This window comes from Talpa europaea (genome assembly GCF_964194135.1).
Source record: "Talpa europaea genome assembly, chromosome: 3".
NCBI lineage: Eukaryota > Metazoa > Chordata > Mammalia > Eulipotyphla > Talpidae > Talpa > Talpa europaea.
Window position 1 is genome coordinate 30665483 of NC_140069.1, and position 20923 is coordinate 30686405.

At 39.7% G+C, this 20923-nt stretch overlaps 1 protein-coding gene across 1 annotated transcript in view; it reads right to left on the reverse strand.

The window, feature by feature from the left end:
• The window catches only part of SDC2 (syndecan 2), a gene marked incomplete at both ends in the record, with an annotated part of 105182 nt that overhangs the window by 72797 nt on the left and 11462 nt on the right, over positions 1-20923 (reverse strand). The gene's annotated exons all lie outside the window — the stretch shown is intronic.

The window sequence follows — 20923 nt, forward strand, 5'->3', positions numbered from 1 at the left end:
TATTTAACATAAATTATTGCACTCCTGTTCAAAACATTCATTGCCCTTTTTTAAATGTCCCTTGCTAACCCTTCTCAAATATTCCCAGCTCATTTGGAGATACAACTCAAAGCTGTCTGTTTTAAAATCCCCACAAATCTAACTCCCACCGGGTAGATTAGAGCTCCCACTTGAACAGCCTGCAGGGCTGTGCATGGAGGCCCTAGGATTGATGCAGGAGAGGCACTCAGGGCCAGATCACGGAACCCTGTGCCCTGGCAGCAAGGAGTATGGACTTCACTGGAGGCAACAGGAAGGCCCTCATAGGCTTGAAATAGGAGAATGCCATGATCAGATTTCTTTTTCAGGAGGATAAAGGTAACCTTGAGAGTGGACAGCTAGTGATGAAGCCCACAACAGAGGCAGGAAGAACAGTGTGGAGTTTCCTTTAGTGTCTGTTCTCAATGAGTAGGAGCAAAGATGGTGGGGATGGAAAAGAGAGAAGATTCAAGTGGTATTTATGATACTGCAAAAGTACCCCTGTTACTACAGAGGGTACTGCTAAATGCTCCTTAGGCAGAAATTATAAAGTTCATGAATCTAAACCTGAGCTGAGTCTCTCTCCTCACAGATCATCACCACACCTTCCCTCTTTCCCCTATGGAGCACATTCTCTCAACAATGTTTGCTGAGCACCTACTATAGGCCAGGCACCACGCTAGCTGCTGAAATAAATGCTAAATGGGTCAGTACCAAAAACCAGCAGGTGTCATAAAGAATGAAGAATATGACACTGATATCCAAAGACAGAGTCAAATATTAGGAATTGGAGTCACCCAGACATCAGGAAAAGACTGGTGTGGAACCACCACCTTCCAGAGGACCTGCCTTTTCCCTCCAGATTATGGTCACACCCCCATGCTATTCCTCCAGCAGTTCCAGAAACCATGGAGTATCCCTCCAGTCTTCCTTCAGTCACCCAAAGCGACCGTCCTTCAGCCATCATCCTTGTTAAACAGATGAACCAATGGAAGCAGAGTGAAATCATGCAGCCTGAACAAGGATACATGCGGATTGATACAGAACTCAGTTTTTGTTTCCCTGCTTGACCCTTCATGATGTATCACAGTACTTAGGAAGGGTCTTAGAAATCCTCAAAAAAAAAAAAATGGAAAAGACCTTTTTCCATGTTTTGCTCACAGTTTAACCTCAAAACACACTCAGTTCTTCCTTTAGGTGTTGGACTCACACCACACCTTCCACCCAGAAAGCCCTGCCTCTTGCTCCTGAACACTGGGTCAGTCCCCAGATACAGCCAATGGCGCGCTATCCAAACTGAGCCCCATTCACATCCTAACCTCAACCAAGGGCCACCACCGACCTCTATTGGCCAACTTGATGGGGGTGGAGTTTCCTCATTTCTCTGGGCACAATCTACCCACTAAGAACAGAAGACCACACCCTTGGCATCTCCAGCAATCTAGATAGTCCTTCCTCTACACCCCCAATGCATTGAAAACAGACTAAAGACATCTGCTCCACCTTTTTAACCTTCAAGGAAGGGAGAGAAGTCACTTCAGTTAGGCCATTTACGGGCATATGCACCATGACAAGAAACAAACATTGTCATGTGGGAATTGGATAATTTAACAACTGCTTTAAGGAGATCCCCTCTGTATATCAAGCATTGTGAAGTTCTAATTTTGGTCTTTTGCCTACATAAAATGACTTTTGATACTTCAGTTTTGCATTCCTTTCAAAGAAGCTTATGTTTAAAACTGGAATCACAAAATTTCAGTATATACTTGCTGAATTCTAACATCATTTAACCCATACCAAAAATAGTTAAAAGTCACTCTGGGGAAACCTAAAGAACCAAAACATCAGGAAATAACTATAGGCAAACACGCTTACCACTGCCTCACAATCACATCTTATAGCCAAGACCATCTCTATCATCTGATGCTTAACAAACTTCTACTGAAGGCGGTTTTGATAAGCCTCCCCTTCAACCCCTCTGGGATGTTACACTGCTCATCCTTGAAACAAGGTGCTATTATGTGAGTTAAGCCTGATACTGTGTGGAAAATACAACCTGTAGATTATAAAGTACTTAAGCAAACATTCTGGACCCATTTCTCTGGAAGTGCTCTGACCATCTGACCACCCCCTGGAGTTTATGAATTGGCGGTCTCACTCTGATTTTACATATGGAGAAACCGACACCCAAGCAAAAAAAAAAAAAAAATCCAACAAACCAAACGAAAGCCCTAAAACTCAAAAAAAAACTTAGGACTCCAAGTCTTCCACCAGGAACATCCTTCCAAGTTCCTTTTTTCTTATGTATCTGAGTTCAACCAACCAGTCTGGAGGGCAGACCAGCAAAGGAATACTTTGTCATGAGAGCTTTCTACAAAACAAAAACCAGAGGAACTGGGCGTGACTTCCAATCCATAGAGCAAGAGCCTTCTCCCTGCCCCTGTAGTAGTTCATAGGTAATGGCAGCCCAAAAAGGATGACGAGGGCAGGAAGGGGTGCATTTTCACTCCAATGGGAAGTAAGAGCTGATGAGGAGTCTGTCCAATGACCTAAATGGGCCACTCCACCTCCACTCCTACCTGTATTAACTGAATGGGAGGCTGGCTTTGGAGTGGGAGTGGAAAAGCAGCCACAACACCACCAAAGAGGGGTTACTACTTTTTTCAAGGTGACAAGCAGAAACACCTCCAAGATGATCAAGACAGTTCCATCTCCTGCCTCACCACTTTTGCCTCCAGATGGGCAAAGTTAGATAGAGCATGCCATGGGGAGGAGGCACAGCTAGCCCTGAACATTCAGGAACACTCGGGTTGAGGCTGACACTGTGGCTGGGATTTATACGAAGAAGGGAGGTAGAGAGTGGGGGTTTCTAATTGCTCATCTGGAAGGAGCTGAAGCATAGAGTACAATTTTCTATTATTGGCACCCGATTCTTCCAGTATCTCCCCAGCTCATATGGAAATCCACGTGGCCTATTAAATAACAGCTGAAATCTTGTCTCAAATCTAGTTCCATAAAAGACTGTGATTGTTGGAAAGTCCTCAAAGCTCACTTCTTTTCAAGACTGAGCAGAAAGCTGCACAAAAGTTAAGAGCCACCACCAACATGAACCAAAGACACGCTTTAGGTACCATTGCACAGCCTGATGAAGTCTGCAGGGTGCACTGGTTGGAATCATAGCAGGGCTCAGCCTTCTGGAAAGAAGGAAGAGGGAGAAGGAGTGACTTTTAAACATTAGTGGGGCTTGCTGATAACAAGCTGTGCTGCACTGCTTATTCCCAGCCACCCTGCAATCATTAACCCACCAGGAGGAGTGGGGTGGGGGTGGGGTGCTGGAAAACCCAAGGCCCTGCCCAAAGGGACTCCTGATGCTGCCATCAACACCAACTTTTAGGAAGCCATCACTTCTACATCTGAAACCAGAATAGTTGATACCCTAAACTGGAATATCTCACTGAAATTAGTTTGAACTGGTTTTCATTAAATCTTCTTAGCTAGTTGTCAATGTGCTGGTGTGTGTGTGTGTGCATGTGTGTGTGTGTGTGTACCTCACATGCTCAACAGATGTGGGTCAGAATCAAAGCTGAGCTGAGCCCAAGCTGCACAGACTGCAAGCAGCGGCTCCCCCAAACAAAAGGTCAGTCATTTATAATGACATCCCCAGAGTAATATACGTGCACATTAGAAAGTTAGATTTCATGAAAAGAATGTCCAATAAAGCCATCAATTTTATTTGGGGTTCATCTGGCTGCAATTTCTGCCCGCAGTCATTTTTGCTCCAGGAAAACAGTACCTTGCAGGCACCTGGATTCACTTCAGGGTCCCTGGTCCGTGAACTATGACATTCCACGCATAGTTTCCCAAAGCAAGTTCTGAAATGCCTGCTCGGCTACTTCTTAGCTCGCTGTCTGTGTAACATCCCCTACCCTTTGATGTGAAAGAAAAATATGCCACTTTTACAACATTACCCAGCACAGGGCTTTTCTGAATGCAGCTAAAACACTGCCATGATCCCGGCCACCCTGAGTGTCTGTAGCAAGGACTTCAGAATGACTCTTGAAAAGTTACAACACTTGGAGCAAAATGAGTTTACATCTACTCAATCCTGTTATCCGGGGTACTATTTTAAGGGAAGTGAAATCATTAGCAGAATTCCCCATAATTATCTTTGGAAAAAAGCCCACCTCTTTTTTTGGGGGGGGTGTGGGGGGTGAGTGCTTGTACCAAAGGAATTCCTCCATCCTTCTTCAAGTGCCAGGGTAATTAGTTATTAAATGCACGTTTAAACCAATGTTTTATAATGTTGCTGTTGTTTTGAATGAGTCTCCTCCCCTGCCTACCAGGCACTTTGGGCTATAATAGCCATCCCACAGTCAACTCCTACTGAATAATTATAATAGTGGGCCAATTAAACTAATCACCTTTCCATATATTTTTATCCGGCTTACAGATGTAAATCTCCCCCAGAATGTAGAGAATGAAAGACTCCTCTTTCAAAGCACCTCGGACTCAAAATACTACTCCTGGAAGAAGCCCAATCCACCAGGGGCAAGCTTAACTCACAACTAAAATTAGTAAGTAACATTTGCAAACATGGGAGACTCATGTATATTCACCATACATTCATCTTTTTTCTTCAAGGAAATCTAAATGCCTTCCATTATGATTCCTGAACCACTGCACTTCAAAAATCGGATCTTCATGTTAATATGGTTTAAGTTCAGGCAGTGAAACAGCACTGAATCTTCTTTTTAAAAAGACAAATACAGAGGATAATAGTAAAAAGGCTGTGATTTTTAACTCAGAAATCTACTGATTGCTTTTTTTTTAAGAAAAAAAATCTTTAAAGATTTCCAATTCAGAGGGCTGATCATTGCCATGTGAGCCATAAACTGTGGAATAACCGAATTAGTAACTCTTCGGAGAAATTTTTCCTGATGAATCACTATAGATTCTTCTGTCTCTGAAAGGAAGACACATTTCCATTCAAAGACCAAGTGACAAGCAGTGAAAAGGAAAAATTCCAACCCCAGGCAAGAGCAGCAGGTGGGAAACTCACTTCATGTGTGTAAAGCTAATCCAGAAATAGACACTCATATCCCCTTCCTAAGGAAAGCCACCACCTGCGGAATGACTTCTAGTGGAAATGAGGATTCAGAAATAGTACCTATACAGGACTTACCTTATACCTGACATCCTGAAACTTATTCTACTCTCCAAATATAGTTAGATGGTAAATGACTGCTTCAAATATAGATCATACATCCTTAAGTTATTTCTCTTAATAGTCTTTAATATCTATTACCATAATAGTCCAAACAGTTCTCCCAAAAGTTTTATAATATAGGATATCAACTAGAATAATTGCTTACAGAGAAAATCACTTTGCTTGTCTCCTTTGATATCATTATAGGATAATAATGCCATTCAGAATATCTCCCAGTGAAGTAAGGAGCCATTGCTATCAATTAAGAGAAACAAAGAAGGAAAGAATTAACCAACTTTGATACCGTCTTCTTGCAAAATACCCAAAACTGCCTTTGGCAAAGAACAAAAAGAATAATATATAGATTTTTTTTTCTTCCTGCCCTAAAACTTTCCTCCAAGGAGTGGAATGTAAGGGTAGGGGAAATTAGGGGGACATGGGTGGGGGTGGTGTCAGGTAACCAGTTGAAATATTCACTTTTAGGCAACAGGTATGTCAAAAGTTCATCATTCAATAAGCAGATATATGCAAGTCCTCATTATGCCATTAAGTGAAAAAATTTCCCAAGCTATAGTTCTAAAAGAAGACTCATATTTGCCTATTTGGGATGTGCTCTAGACCTCCCCTTAACCATTTGTTTACATCTATACATATATCCAAAATCTTAGTGAATAAGGGCAAAGAAAGATGTTCCACTGTAGCTTAACAGAATATGATAATGAAGAATTTTAAGTTTTGCTGACAGGATGGTGGGACACTCGCTTCATGCACAACTTCACCTTTGAAACTGAATAAAGCAGTACAACCCCCTTATTAAAAAGCTTAAAAATAGATTCTAAATCCACTAGAACTTTTAGTAAATACGATTAACCTGATTTTTTTTTCTCCAGCTTAGCCAAAACCCTTCAGGTCATCAGTGTAAAAATAAAATAGAGTCATTATACCAAACAAAATTCTTAACATCTCAACCGTTTAATTAATTAGGCAAGAAGAGAAAGCATCCACATTTTAGTGATATCCTTGAATTTATGTTTTATTTCCTACATGAAATTAGCTTCCCAACTTATAAAAGCAAAAAAAAAAAAAAAAAAAAAAAACAACAACGAGGATCTTGTTACAACCACACAACAAGGAAAATTTGATTTCCAACCCAGATGTGAAATAAACAGCACACATTCTTCTCAAAGAACTCTAGATAGCCATCTTCTTTGACAAAGCCTTTTGTTACCTGGACAGCCTGAGGCTCAAAGACCCTACACATGTTCTTCAGCATATATAATATGAGCCCACCTACCTCTAGCAGACTGGAGGTCATAAATCCTCAGGGCCTGCCGCCCCTCTGTAGACACCACCATCACTGAACAAAAGAGCCTGTTAGATAAACATCCTTTCTAGTTTTTAGAGCAAATCTTTCTAGATTCAAGTTTTCCCTCCTAGCACCTCTTTAATATGCCTGATCTGTCTTTAAGAACTACATACAGAATTTGCTCCAATGAATTATTTCAACTATTTCAGTCACTTATTAGAATTTACACACTGATTAAAAAAAAAAAAACCCTATTGCTTCAATGAAAAATCTGAATGTGCCCTGGCAGTTAAAATTGCTTAACACATCATTCCTACACACTTTTTAAAAGTTTCTTCTCTTTCAGCTTGATTTTCAAAAACACACAAAACAATATTCACTTTACCCTGAGAATCATGTCATCAAGGTGGCCCAACATAACACAACTCTAACCCGGGAATGAGAAGACCTGGCTGTCAGTTCTGGCCTGTTCTCTGAGCAAGTCATTTCTATAAGTTTCTGCTTCCTCATCAGTAAAATGAAAGGGTCTTAAATGGCAGTTGTAGTTCCGAACTTTTGCATTCAGTTTCTTCCCTGACTTGTTCTCTCAAATCCAGTCTTCCAAAAGCTCCACCTTCTTTTAACCTCCATATTATTTTGGCTTTTGCCCTTGGGTGTCCAAGGGAAGAGTCTTTTGTTTAAAAGGCAGCCCTGAAGTTCCCCAGGGGTCTGAGGGTTAATGCAGGTCTCCCAGAGCAGGATGTGCATAATCAAACTCAGACAGCAGCTGCTGAGCTGGAGATAATCCTAAAAGGACTGCTCAGACCTTCTCTTTCTCTCACAGTGAAATTGCCTGGCACCAGGCCTGTTCCGGCTGTTTGGACCTTATGTTTTCGGCACATTGCAAACAACATCTTCTGCGGATAAACTCTCAAAATGCCAATGGGTTTTTCTGTTTTGCTTTTTCAAGCTGGCTCTCCAGAAGCAAATACTTAAAACATAAGCATGCTCAGCATCCACATGCTGATGACATACAGACAGCTAGGGGTGGGAGAAAGGCCCTTGAGGGACAGGGCAGCAGCACTCCTTGTTAACAGGATGATTACTGCCTCTCTATTCACTTCGCCAAACAATACATCATGAGGAAGTCAAAGTGAGTAAAACAGCAAAAGTCACCCATTTGGAAATTGCTAGATTTACGAATCTCACACATTTCTAATACTGACCTCGTGTTTTCATGAAATCACAACTTCTCTCTGCTTCAGTTCCAGAGTCCTCAAAAGTAAAAACAATTCTACCTTGCTTTTCTGGAAATATAATGAGACTAACAGCTCAAATTTGTAGATTCAAGAGTACTTTTTCTAGACATACTTTAAAAAGTAAAAAGGTCCTCATGACCAAGTTTCCTTGGCAGATTCTTATATCCACTCTAACTGGCAAAAGTAATCTTATTACAGAAAGGCCTCTGAGAAAAGTGAAGCTGATGTGTTATGAGAATCACTTAGTTCCAGACTACCAACTACGGACTCCATCAGTCAAATTAGTGACCAGCATAAATGATGAGAAGCTATCAACTTGTTCATATAGTAATATTATACTGCTGCTTCTAAAAATTTTTTTTTCATGTAGAAAAAGTAAATTTAAGATGTTTTCACTCAAGTTATCCAAGGTAAAAAAGGTATGCTTTAATAATTTGTTATAAACACCTTTTCTCATAAGATATCTATTGTTATTGTTTTAAAGTTTCCCAGAGCATAACCTCCATGCAAATCATTTCTTCAGGAGCACACATTCTATTTTTTAATACTAATGTTGAATAAATATCGATCATTTTGAAACATTTTGAAAAGATTTCCCTAGGATGGAGCATTAAGAAACTATGGCAAGGGAACTCCCACCCATAACTTGTATTACAGCTTTGGAATACATAACTTATTAAATCGGATGATTTTCAGGACCACTATCCAGAGATTTTAAAGAGTTCTTTTTATCTCAATGGAGTAATGAGCAGCACACATGAGTTCACTCTCCATTCACAAAGGCTTTAAGCAAACTCTGGCCCCTAACAAGTCTCCCATCTCTACCAGACACCATAGTCCCAGCACAGAAGACTCCCACTCTTGAGGCTGCAACCCCTACCCCCACCCCTTCTACACACGCACCTAATAGGTTTGATATAGGCTTGGGCACCTCCATGCCTCTGCGCAAGCACTCTGCAGTCAGGACATCTGGGAGGATGTTGCTGCATATGGATGGGCTGGTTGTGTGTGTGTGCTTTTAGGAGGAAGACGGCTGACATCAAGCTATGAAAATCACTGCAACAAATCAGCAAGACAAGGTGGACTCCAGCACTTTCTAACCCAAAACTAGGATGGATCTCCTCCAAATATTCCACTTGAAGATTCTGCCAGACTTCAGATCAAAAATATTTAGTGGATTAAAACTAAATTTAAGAGGTGACCCATAGTATTCCTAATTATTATTACCACACTATTCAAGTTCCAGCTGTGAACAATTAAAAGCCTATATTTCTAAATCCCCACAAACCCAAGAATAAAATTAAGATATTTCTGAAAGAAGTCTCAGCAGTATCAGTAATTAACTGCTCCCAAGGTAAGGCATCCACAAGGCAGGATCACATGTGATAGCAAAAACTTGTGTTTTCCTTTGTCTATATCATGTTTTATCATTAAAAATTAAAGTAGCCAAGAAACACTATGAAGAGCACACAATTATTTATTTAAACTAAATAATTTAAAAGAACTGGTCTTTTCAATCCCACTATTTGTGGCTTCCTGGCCTCTTCTCACCAGAATCAGCAGTAAACGATGAGGGAATGAATAGACTGTGTCTTGATTTTTTCACATATATAGAGGCAACAGTGATAAGACATGCCATTTTTAAGGAGTGACCATGCACACACATCATGGTTTCAAGTTAATAAGGGGTAACCATTAGGATCTAGTCAGCTCCTTCACTTCCCAGATAAAGACATTCAGGCCCAGAGAATCTGGACATGCAGGGTGGATGGCATAAGCAACTCATTAACATCCCTTAAACAAGTCCTTACTGAACATCACGCCAAGAACCAGAGAGATCTAAAATACTCTCCACTCTAAAACACACGGTAACATATTCTATTTTAGAAGGAAGGGGGAGGCAGGGGGAATCTAACAGCAAACAACCCTCTACCACCTACTCTGTTCCCCAGGCAAGGAAATGCAACTGAGGCTTGAGGGACAGTATACGCCAAGTTTTCTGATATAGTTTAATGTCTTCAAATCCTAATGTTTAATTTGCTCCATTTCCTTACCAAAGGAAAGACACCAACCACAACCAAATTTGTTTACAATTCCTTCATCTGTATGTGTGTAAACACACACAAACATACACACATATACTTATGTATATGTACATATGGTACTGAACATAGCTGATATAGATAAACAGACTACAACTGGAATGCAGAAATAATGTTTTACAGTGAGAGCCAACTGATTTTCAACAAGGGCGCCAAGACAATTCAATGGGGAAAGAAGAGTGCTTATAACAAATGGTGTTGAGACAAGTAGATACCATTTGCAAAAATTGAATTTTTTTCTACTTGACAAAATAGGAAAAACTTAATTGAAAATGTATATAAACCTAAATGTAAGAACTAAAACCATAAACTGCTTACAAAAATACATAGGTATAAACCCCTGCAACCTTCAGTTAGGCAACAGTTTTTTACATGTGACACAAAAAGCAATAAATTAAAAAGATAAACTGGACTTCATAAAAATAAAAAACTACTGTGCTTCAAAGGATATAACCAAGAAAATGAAAAAAAAAAAACACCCACAGAATGGAATGGGAGAAAATATTTACAAATAGTCTGTCTGATAAGGGACTTGTATCAAGAACATACAAAGTATCCTTAAAACTCAATACTAACAAGATAACCCAATTTCAAATAAGACAAAAGGATTTAAATAAATATTTCTCCAAAAAGAAATTACAAATAGGAACACAGAAAAATTCTCCATATCATTAGTTATGAGTTAAATGCAAAACTGCAATGAGAAATCACTTCACACACCCTAGAATGGCTAGACTCAAATGGACAGTTGATAACAAGTATTAACAGGGATGTGGAGAAATTGGAACCCTTGTATCCTGCTGGTGAGAAAGTGAGCTGTTGGAAAACAGGTTGGAAAACAGTTTGGTGGTTCCCCAAAATACTAAACAGAATTACCTTATGACCCAACAATTTTATTCCCCAGACTAGAGCCCTGAGAAATGATGTCTACACAAAAACTTGTACATGAATGCTCAAAGCATTATTCGTAATCATCAAAAAGATGAAATAAGTCAAATGCCCATCAAATGATGAATGGGAAAACAAAATCTGATATGGTCATATAATGAAATATTATTTGGCAATCAAGAGAATTGCAGCCCTGCTACATGATGCAATAGAGTATCATATGAAATGAAAGAAGCAGGTCATCATAGACCATACTGCAGAATTCCCTCATGTGAACTTTCCAGAACAGGCAATTCTAGAACAAGCAATTCTAGAAAGAAGATTAGTGCTTGCCTAGGACTTATAGGAGGGGACTTGTGGGAGGAAGTATGAGAAGTGTCTGGCGGTGGGTACATGGTTTCTTTTGGGAGGGATGAAAATGTTCTAAAATCAAATTGTAGTGACTGTTGCACAACTCTGGAAATATTAAAACCATCAAACAATTTTAATGGGTGCTTTTTTGTGGTATGAGCTGTACCTCGAAAAAGTTATAAAATATTATGTATATATATCTGCACCTCAACTGCATGTAGCATAAAAAAATACTGTTTAACAGTTATTCTACTGCATGGCAAATAAGCTACTTTCTAAAAAATTAATAATTTCCAGATAATGCTAGGGATGTTTTGATCCTAAACTCAATGTCAAAATGTGCATTTTGCTCACCCGTATTCACCACATTATTTACAATAACCAAGAGCTGGAAACAACCTAAGCAGATGATTGCATAAGGAAGATGTGGTATATATGCACACTGGAAATCTACTCAGTTATTTAAAAAAAAAGATGAAAGAAATTCTGCCGTTTGCAACAGCATGAATGGACCTTGAGGGTATTACTCTTAGTGCAACAAGTACAGACGGAGAAGGACAAAGTATGATTTCAATTCTATATGGCAAATAAAGAAACAAAGCAGTGAACTAAGTAAAACAAAAATAAACTTTAGACTTAAGACAAAATTAGGGGTTACCAAAAGAAAAGAGCAGATGGAAGTGAGTAAATCAGTTAAAAGGGTTTAATTATATGGTAACCAATGGAATTTTAGTGATGAACTTAATATAGTATTTACAGATGTTGATTAATAATGATGCACACCTTAAACCTATATAATGTTATAATGCTATGTTGCTTCATCAGAATTTTTTTATTTTTTTGCATTTTTGTAGAGGACCTGGAACTAAAAACTCATCAAAAAGATGAGCAGAGGGGCTTCCCTGGTGGTGAAGGGGTTAAAGACAAGCTATCACTATCAAGCTATCACCAGCAACTGCAGCACTAGTTCGATCCCTGGCCAGGGAGCTGATCCATGTGGCACAGCAGACCTCTCCTGCATTGACCACTGCTCCCCTCAACAGTGTATTTCAGTAAATCCGCCTGTTCTGCTATCCTACTCTCTCTGGTGAATCCTCTCACCCCACCCCACACCTCTGGCCTACACCCCAGTTCTTGTATGCATAAATAAATAAATCTTAAAAAAAAAAAAAAAGGTGAGCAGAGAGGTAGGACTCATAGAAAGTCATTCCAAGCTTTCCAGCCTTACAGTCTAAAATGGTTATTCTGTAAATTCAATATGTTGGGTCTCATTAAAACACAGTCTAGAGTAGAAACTAAGAGGATGCATGCCACCCTCCCCCAAGAAGATTTTAATATAGTCAAGGACAGCACCTTGGGCAAGGAGACCCATCAGTGGGTCTCAGTTCTCTTGTGGGGCAACTGCTAGGCTCTCCTGGCAGTCCTGGGACCAATGAGCTATGAACAGGAGGGTGTGTCACGGTCACAGGCAGCATTTGTCACCTGCCTCCTGCTAATTCTTGCCATTCACATCATAGGCATTTAAGAGATTTTCAAATTTGAAAGTGTTTGGACCTGAAAGCATGCTGGATGAAAGGTTAACCTTTGGAAGATGAGGTTCATCAACTTTTTTGGGACCCCCAGAATATAATACTTTAAATACTCTCAGCCTCATAATCCTTTTAGAGTATGTTCACTGCCCGTTTTTAATGAAAGTATTAGACTGCAGGAAAACAAGGCAATATATCCGGGATGTAATATTCAGAGCCTAAAATGCAAGGGGGTGGGGGGCTGAGGGAGGTCTGCTGGGATCCGTCATCCACAGAACAAGGACAGCTGGCCTTCACATCCCAGTTGGTTCCTGTCTCTAACAGGTGGACATTTTTCCCCTACTGTGAGGATTTTAACTCCTACTCCAACTTCTACTTCCCATACTCAAAAGCAATGTCCATCCTCCTATCTGGGAGGAAGAAATCTGAGCTACAGCAGCTAGATGGAGTGGTGTTTCTGAGAGGAAATGGTTAGTCATGAAAGATTACTGCATTCTAAATGACAACTGTAACCAATTTATTTGGCTGGCAAGAAGAGAGAAGAATAGAGCACAATGTTAAAATGTGGACTGGAATTTTCAAAATTTTATTCCAAGGCAATAGGTAGAAAGTACAAAACATGATGCCCTTTAAAAAAAAACCAAACACCCCCCCCACACACACACACAAACACACACTCACAACCATTATAGGACTACAGAATGTTTGGCTGCAGAAATCAAATGATTTTTACAGTACTATATATGAACATTATCATGATAAAAAATAATACAGTTTAAAAAAGAAATCAACTGGTTTCACAAATGGGAAAACTGACGTAAAAGAGGTGGAGTGATTTGTCAAAGGTCACAGCTGAATACAACTGGCAGAGAAAGGCCAGTCTAGAAGAACCCAAGTCTGCTGACTACCAGGCCTACTTCACACGGAAGTGAACAAAAGTAGGAAAAGGTAAAGAGGTAGAGAAATGGTTTCTCTCTTCCACCCATCATTTGTGTCTGTTGTTTTTCACAGAGGTCACTTGGGGCTCGTGGAGAAAGCTCTGTGCTATGTCCCCTGCTCATGTTCGATGATGACACAGCCTGATGGTCCTTTCCAGTCTAAGAAAAATTACCTGGTACCAGTGAGAAAGTGGTGGAATGAACGCCTGGGAGATTAACAGAACACCTATCACACCTGTCAAAGGGACAGAAGGTCCCTCTCCCTTAGACTCTCATGCTGGCTTTGTAACAGTATCATATCCATAGAAAGAGAGGTTCCAGGTTCCCTGCCCCACCTAAAGAAGGGTACGGCTAAACAGGGATGGGAAGATGAAGAAGCAGAGAAAAAAGGAAAGGAAGAACTAGGAAGAAGACACATGGCACAGAGAAACATGTTAAGAAGAAGCTGCACTTGCTTCTTGACCTTAGACTTGTAGCAGGGACTTGGGGGATCTGGAAGGAGACACTTCAAAGAGACAGCCACGTGGGTAAGAAACCCATGGGGAGACTGACAATGGCAGCCTTTATCTTGACTTGTGGTTTAATGTTGCTCTTTTCCTTCCAGACTTGCCTGGCCCCTTCTGCCCTTTCCAATGGGTCTCCACCAGAAGGTGCCTTAGACTTGTGGCAAGCTTTCGGGCCTCAATGGTCCTGCTTTGGTCCAACCCTGTTTGGTTGGGCATTTACCCAGTAGGATATGGGTAACTTTGGGTATTTCATGGGGAAACAATTTTAACTATATTCTTTCTCTTCTCTTTATTGCAAATGAATTGTATTAAATTTCCTTTCTGTTGAAAGTCTTATACACTAGAGTATGTTTTGCTTTGATGTGGCGGATGGCAGAACCCATTTAGAGCAGGCAGGTTTGTGGGTCCTGGGGTAACTCTCATTCTGCCCACTAACAAATTCTAGATCCTCTGTCTCTCCACCTCTGGAGACTCTTGCTTCTTCTTCAGTGGCTGCTGACTATGCCTTGAATTTTCCTTATTTCCCCTCTACTGACTTCTCTGGTTCACACCAGTCAAGTTGGCTGTTTGACCTAATGAAGTACCTGTCAGAGCCACTTGAAGTTTGAGGCAATGTCACTTATCAGTAGTTATCTTGCCTACTAACTTGGCGAATAGAGGTTTTGCCATTAGTTTGATCTAAAGTTGGTCCCAGAATGCCAAGTTCCTTCAACTAAGGGCAACAAATGATGACTAGGCTAGTCAGACCAAGTTATCAAGAATGGAAGCAAAATATTTTTAAGTTGCTCAGCATTCAACTTCAAAATATAATAGCAAACAGCAGAATCTAAGGTTCGAAGAAAGCTCTAAAGATCAGCTTAACTCCCAGCTAGCTGATCTTGAAGATCCCAAATAAATGGACATCCAAATACATGCTTGTTTCCTTCTAGGCATGAACCCTTGATAATTCTGAAGTGCTCTGTTCCATCGCTGGTTGTCTTCTAGAAATGTCTTCCTTTCATTCAATCAAAATATGTCTCCTTGGAAGTTTCCACTCCTTTTATTTCTGATTGTCAAAAAGAATATAAGACCCAGGAACACAAAGGGTCAGATGTAAGTCATTATACTATATCTTCATGGTGCCTGTGAGATGATAATAGTTTCCAGAAAATGTTTTTATTATTGTTTTTTAAATTTCCAGTATAATAAAAACTGAACCTTTTGCACATGTAGAAAAGAAAGTAGTTTTATATTAAACGAAAAGGTTCTCCTCAATGAATACTAAACACATCTGTGAATAGTTTATGGTATGGAATTTGTTTAAATCTTCTAAGTTTTCTGTCTCTATTTATACCTCAAGGCAAAAAACAAGAGCAGCCTGGTAAAGACTCACAAGAGTAGTTAATGCCCAAGGAAAAAAAAGCAGCAAACACCAGGAGGCATCTCCCAAATGCTCTCTTAATATTTATTAAACCAACAAGAGTGTTTTGGGCAAATTTTATTAATGTAATACACAAAGTTCTGGGCAAATGAAAATTTAATTCATTTACAGCAGATGTGCCTGCAATCCACATTTTTATTAAAAGGACAATAAGCATTCAATTGAGAAGTGTGGAAATAGCATATTACTTTGAATATTGTGTATTATTTTCCTATCATTCAAGACTGTTAACTCTTTTCTTTAACAGATTACTAAATGTGCCTTGAGAATGCCCCAGTTGCATAAGTATAATTCAACGATTTACATCATCTCTTCGAAAGTTTGTAGAAAAAGTATTCAGTCTTGGGAATTATCTCAAATTCTTTGTGCAATGAATTAGGTATAAAAAATTAATCAAAGGAAACAAAACCTTGAGAAGAAGAGGGTAAACACAGTAAAATTCATCATTTTTGCAGCACTCATCACTGTTTGATGTACTAAAGTGATCTGTTTATACAATACTTAGCAGTGAAAGATGCAAAACATCTCATTTAGAACGTTAAAGGGAAAGAAAGTATTTGCCAATCAACCTAAGATAAACAAATTTATCTTTTCCTTTATTCACACTTACAGATCATTAAAATAAGACATCAAAAGTAGATTGCTATGGTCTACTATGTTTATTAAACTCATCAAATAAATTTGTTCTTTAATGTCTTTTATCTAATGTGTAAACAATCTTTACACATTAGATATTCTATACTCAACTAAGTTGACAGTAAATCCTCACCCCCACACCCCAAGTTCTCCACTTCCCTTTCTTGTCTAGGTCCAAATGCCAACAAACAAAAGTGCAAGATGAAGTTCACTGCTATTTCATCCTTCACCAAAGAGATGCATGCACATGAGTTTTCACCTGGATGGAAGTGATATTGAATCCAAGATCAGTTCTTAGGAGTTAGAGCCCCAAGACATACTACTGTGTGAACCAAACATCTTACCCTGGCAAAATCAGATAAGAGAAGGATGGAGCGAAAGGGAAAAGAGAAGTAACCATAGGAAGAGAATAAAAGGTGTTTTGTCTTGACAGCATTCCATCATCCTCCCTCAGGTAAGTCTCTCCATTTCTCCTTGGGGAACCAATCCTACGCAATCATAGTCCATGGGAATCAGGTGATGCTTCCTCCTTATAGTTCTAGGGTCATGCCTTTAACCCAAGCCAATCAAGAGTTAACAATAAGTTATGACTGGATCCTTAAGAAGAACTGTTAGGGAATTCTACAACTGTTAAGAAGACAGACTATTCATTACCTGGAGCTGCCAGACCCCACTATACCATCACAAAGGGCAGTATTTACAGTGGTGATCTATATCTAATAGCTTCCCTTCTTCGGTAATATAACCTCCCCAGATTTTTGTTGTATTCATGGCTGCCACTATAAAGACTACATTTCCCAGCCTGCACGTGGCCCTCATGTGGCCCTATGACTAAAGTAATATAAGTAGAGGTGATATGTACACTTTTAGTCTGCAGCCTTGAAAGGAATAGGTATGTGCTCCCCTTCACTTTTCTCCTGTCTGGGAGACAGTAAAGGTGAACAACCTCATGGAAAAACAGGTAGGAACTGCATAGAACACAGCACAGCCATCTTACCAGTCCTTACTCTAGACTATTAGGTCAAAGGAAAATAAAACATCCATTTTGACCTGTTAAATTGGGGCTCATTTTAATAATACTTTAGCAGTTACTGTAATTAGTATAAGGTCTGGGAGGGACTTTAACAAAGGAAAGTTGCACAGAGAGGTAGGTAAAACCGAGGCCTGATAACATTACAGAAGTCTATTTTTTTTAATTTTTTTTTCTTTTTACAGAAGTCTCTTGATGCAGCCTATCCTGAAGATGCACCCACTCCTCAACACCTCCATTACCTGAGTCAAAAGATCTTTTTTATTGCTTAAACCAACCCAAGAGTTTTGTTACTCACATCTAGAAGTGTCTTAATGGCTGTCATCCACTTGATGTTGGCTTATGGGCTCCTGTAACACCTTATGGTCCTTAGAGCAGTAGCTATGGAGCTAACCCTTCCTCCTGATGAATGCCTACTTCCCTAGGCAGAAGCCAAAGTCACCAACCTGCCAATTCACAAAACTTTTCAATTAGAGGAGTTCTAGGGACAGACTTCTATAAAAGAAAGGCACCACTTCTATAAAATGGTGTTTCATCACAAACTTTAGTATGCTTATGAGTCACTGGGAGTCTTGTTAAAATGCAAATTATAACTCAGTAGTCTCAGGTGAGGTTCAGGATTCTATATTTCTAATAAGCTCCCAGATGATGCCCATGCTGTTGGTCTGGTACCCACATTTTGAGTAGTAGGGTCCTGGAGCAGAGGTCTGCAAGCTTCACTGCAAACCGAAATCGCCAAGGAGACTTAAAAAGAAGTACAGATATCTGGGCTTCCCAGCCAAGGGCTCTCATTTAAGAGTACCCGTGGGGTCATGAATGAGAACTCTTGCTCAGAAATTCTCAGACTCTAGTATGCAACAGAATCACCCAGAGGGCTCTTTCAAACTCAGATTTCTGGGATATCCCTCCATTCCCTGCCCCAGCTTTTCTGATTAAGTTGGTCTGGAGTAGACCCAGAACCTACACTTTGTGTAACGAGTTCCTAGGTGATGCTGATGACTAGACCCCACTCTGAGAAACACTGACCTAATGCTAGAGTTAATGACTCCTATAATAAACCATGATTTGCACCAAGAACATTCCTATCTGCAAATTGCATTATATCCATGCTCTGGAACATCTAACAGAGAAATACCAGGAGAAGTGGGTAGATCCACATTTCCACTCTCTTAGTTTCTAAAATTAGCCAATGGGCACATGGAATGTTTGTAAGGACACATTTAACACTATGGCCACCAAAATAATGTTGAAATTTATCCTAGATATTACAGACATGTAATAAAAGCCTATGACTTTGAAAGCAAATGGCTCATTTTTAACAGCTCCTCAAATAATCCTTCCAACTCCACAGGAGGACAGTACATTGTTGAGTGGCAGTTTCTAAAGGGGCAATATTTTAATGTATCCTGCAGGGCAGATTTTAAAAGCTTTAAGAACTCAAGAATTCTTAAACCCGTTTTTTTTTTTTTCCCTGAGTCAATTAAAGATATCTCCTTTTATTCATAGGCTAGAAAATTGTGTTTCAGAGTTGAGTGAGGGCAAACATGTTCCCAAATTAGATATCTGAACAAAGTAACCTAGGAATAGATTAGATAATGGGCTGCTGCTTTTTGACTTAAGCAAGAACTAAAGACAACTCAGATGTTTTATTCACAGGACAGCCTAAAGCACTTTCTCTTCTCCTTCAACAGGAAACAGCATAGTTCCGTGGAATTAATTCGACTTGAACCAAGTCCAAGCTGCCGAACTGAAGTGCAGTTCCAATAAGAGGGCCATCGTGCACAGGGCATATACAAGATCAGGAAATTGAGACAAGTCCTGGAATACATTTCCAATCATAAAACATACCATTTCTCTGTTCAAAGGATGAGCTCAGGCATATCTAATAAACTGACCAAACAAGCTTTTCGGCAACCAGACCAAGAGGGCAAGCGTCCACTGTTCCACTGAGGCACGTTTTCCTTCGTTATGGGAAATATTTTGATGATTTTTAAGACATCCTGGGAAAAATTTCATTTGTACATATAAAATCTTTCATCTGAATAACTCTCAAATGTATTATAACCCACTAACATAATTAATAGAAAAGTGTGAGCCAGATGTTAAAGAGAAGGGAAGAAGGGGGGAGGGAGCAAGCACTTGCCAGGTTTATACCCCTCCATCCCCCTCAACCCCCACCCCCATGATGGGCAGCAGGTCAGTCCTTACCCAGCACTCAGAGGCTTGGTCACAAGCCACAGACAGCATACTTTAGGAAGACAAAATCTTACTTTCTAGACTTCCTCTGAGCTGGAGAAAACCAAAAAGTCACCTAGAGCAGTGGTTCTCAAATTTCCTGGAAATTAGAAGTACCTTGGCCTTGGCCGTGCTTTGACAGAAATGAGCACTGGGCTCCACCCCTAAGTGATTCTGATTTAACTGGTCTGGGATGGGCTTAGGCAAGATAGCTTTTAAAGGTTAAATTGGAATTTAATGTGCAGAAAGGGTCAAGAATCACTGATCGATGGAGAGTTGTCCTTCACTATCCAGATGAGAAACGAAGAGTTAGAGAGACTAAAAGCCCCTCTTTCCACCAAGACAGGAGTCACAAAAAAAAAAGAGGGGAAAAAATCAGCCTCTCCTTCAGTCTTTTCTATCTGGTCTGTGGCAGGATGGTTTTTCTCAATCTCAGATTCAAAACCTCAAAAGAGGATCCTTTGTTGAATCAGCACAGCTAATTAACCATTCATTTTTATCAGCATCAGCCTAGTGCTGGCTCTACACTGGGCACTCTGCTAAATGCTCAACATGCAGAGTCATTAAGCCTCCTAGAAGCTCTATGAGGTGGCTACTGGGACTCTCTTCTTTGCAGATGGAAAAACTGAGATAGAGGTTAAGTAACTGGCCCAAAGTCCAGGCAGCCAGATAACAACAGAGCTGAAATTTAAAGAAAGTTCCATGAACTCTACTCCTTAATTCTTCAATTACAAGATGAAGATTGTGGGACAAACAGGCTGAATGTTAACAACAACAACAAAAAAATCAGAATATCAGTGACCCCGACCATAAGGCAACCAATGCAAATAAAGGGTCTGACACGTCACTATCCTGACCTGCACCCATTAAACTGTATTAAAACGTGGTGAAACATTCAAATGCTTTCACTGCTCTCTTAAAAGATTATAGTATCCTATCAGAACTACTAAAAGCTGAAAAACTAAGGATCTAACTTCTGCCGGGTCACCTGCAATGCAGCCTTGGCGATTGTGAGACAATAACAATGAACAGAAAATGCCTATCATGCTCTAAGTGCACAGAAGATGAAAGTTAAGATTTTTAATGTTCTGTCTTTTAATAAAATCCATTTCTTAAAAATAACCCACAGACTTATTTTATGAAAAAACTATGACTCAAATATATTTATGTCATTATGTTAAGCTGTACACAAGTGGTGCTCAAGAGGAAAATGTTGGAAAAAAGATAAACCAACCTTAGCAGAAAGAACTGGGAGAAAAAGCACTTTTACTTGGGCCAAAGGTGTTGCAGACACTTTTCTCCTGGACTGCATTGACCCAAAAATATATAAAAATCCAAGGAATGCTCGTCTTTCTGTCAACTTACAATAGCACAGTTTTTTCCATGAAATGTGGTATTAATTCATGAGGATTTTGATTCTAGTTTTGATTTTTATCTCCTGGAAGCTTTTATCTCCTTTTCTGCCTACAAGTCTTTACAGACCTCCTAAGACTTTAAAAAAAAAAAATCAACCTTATTCA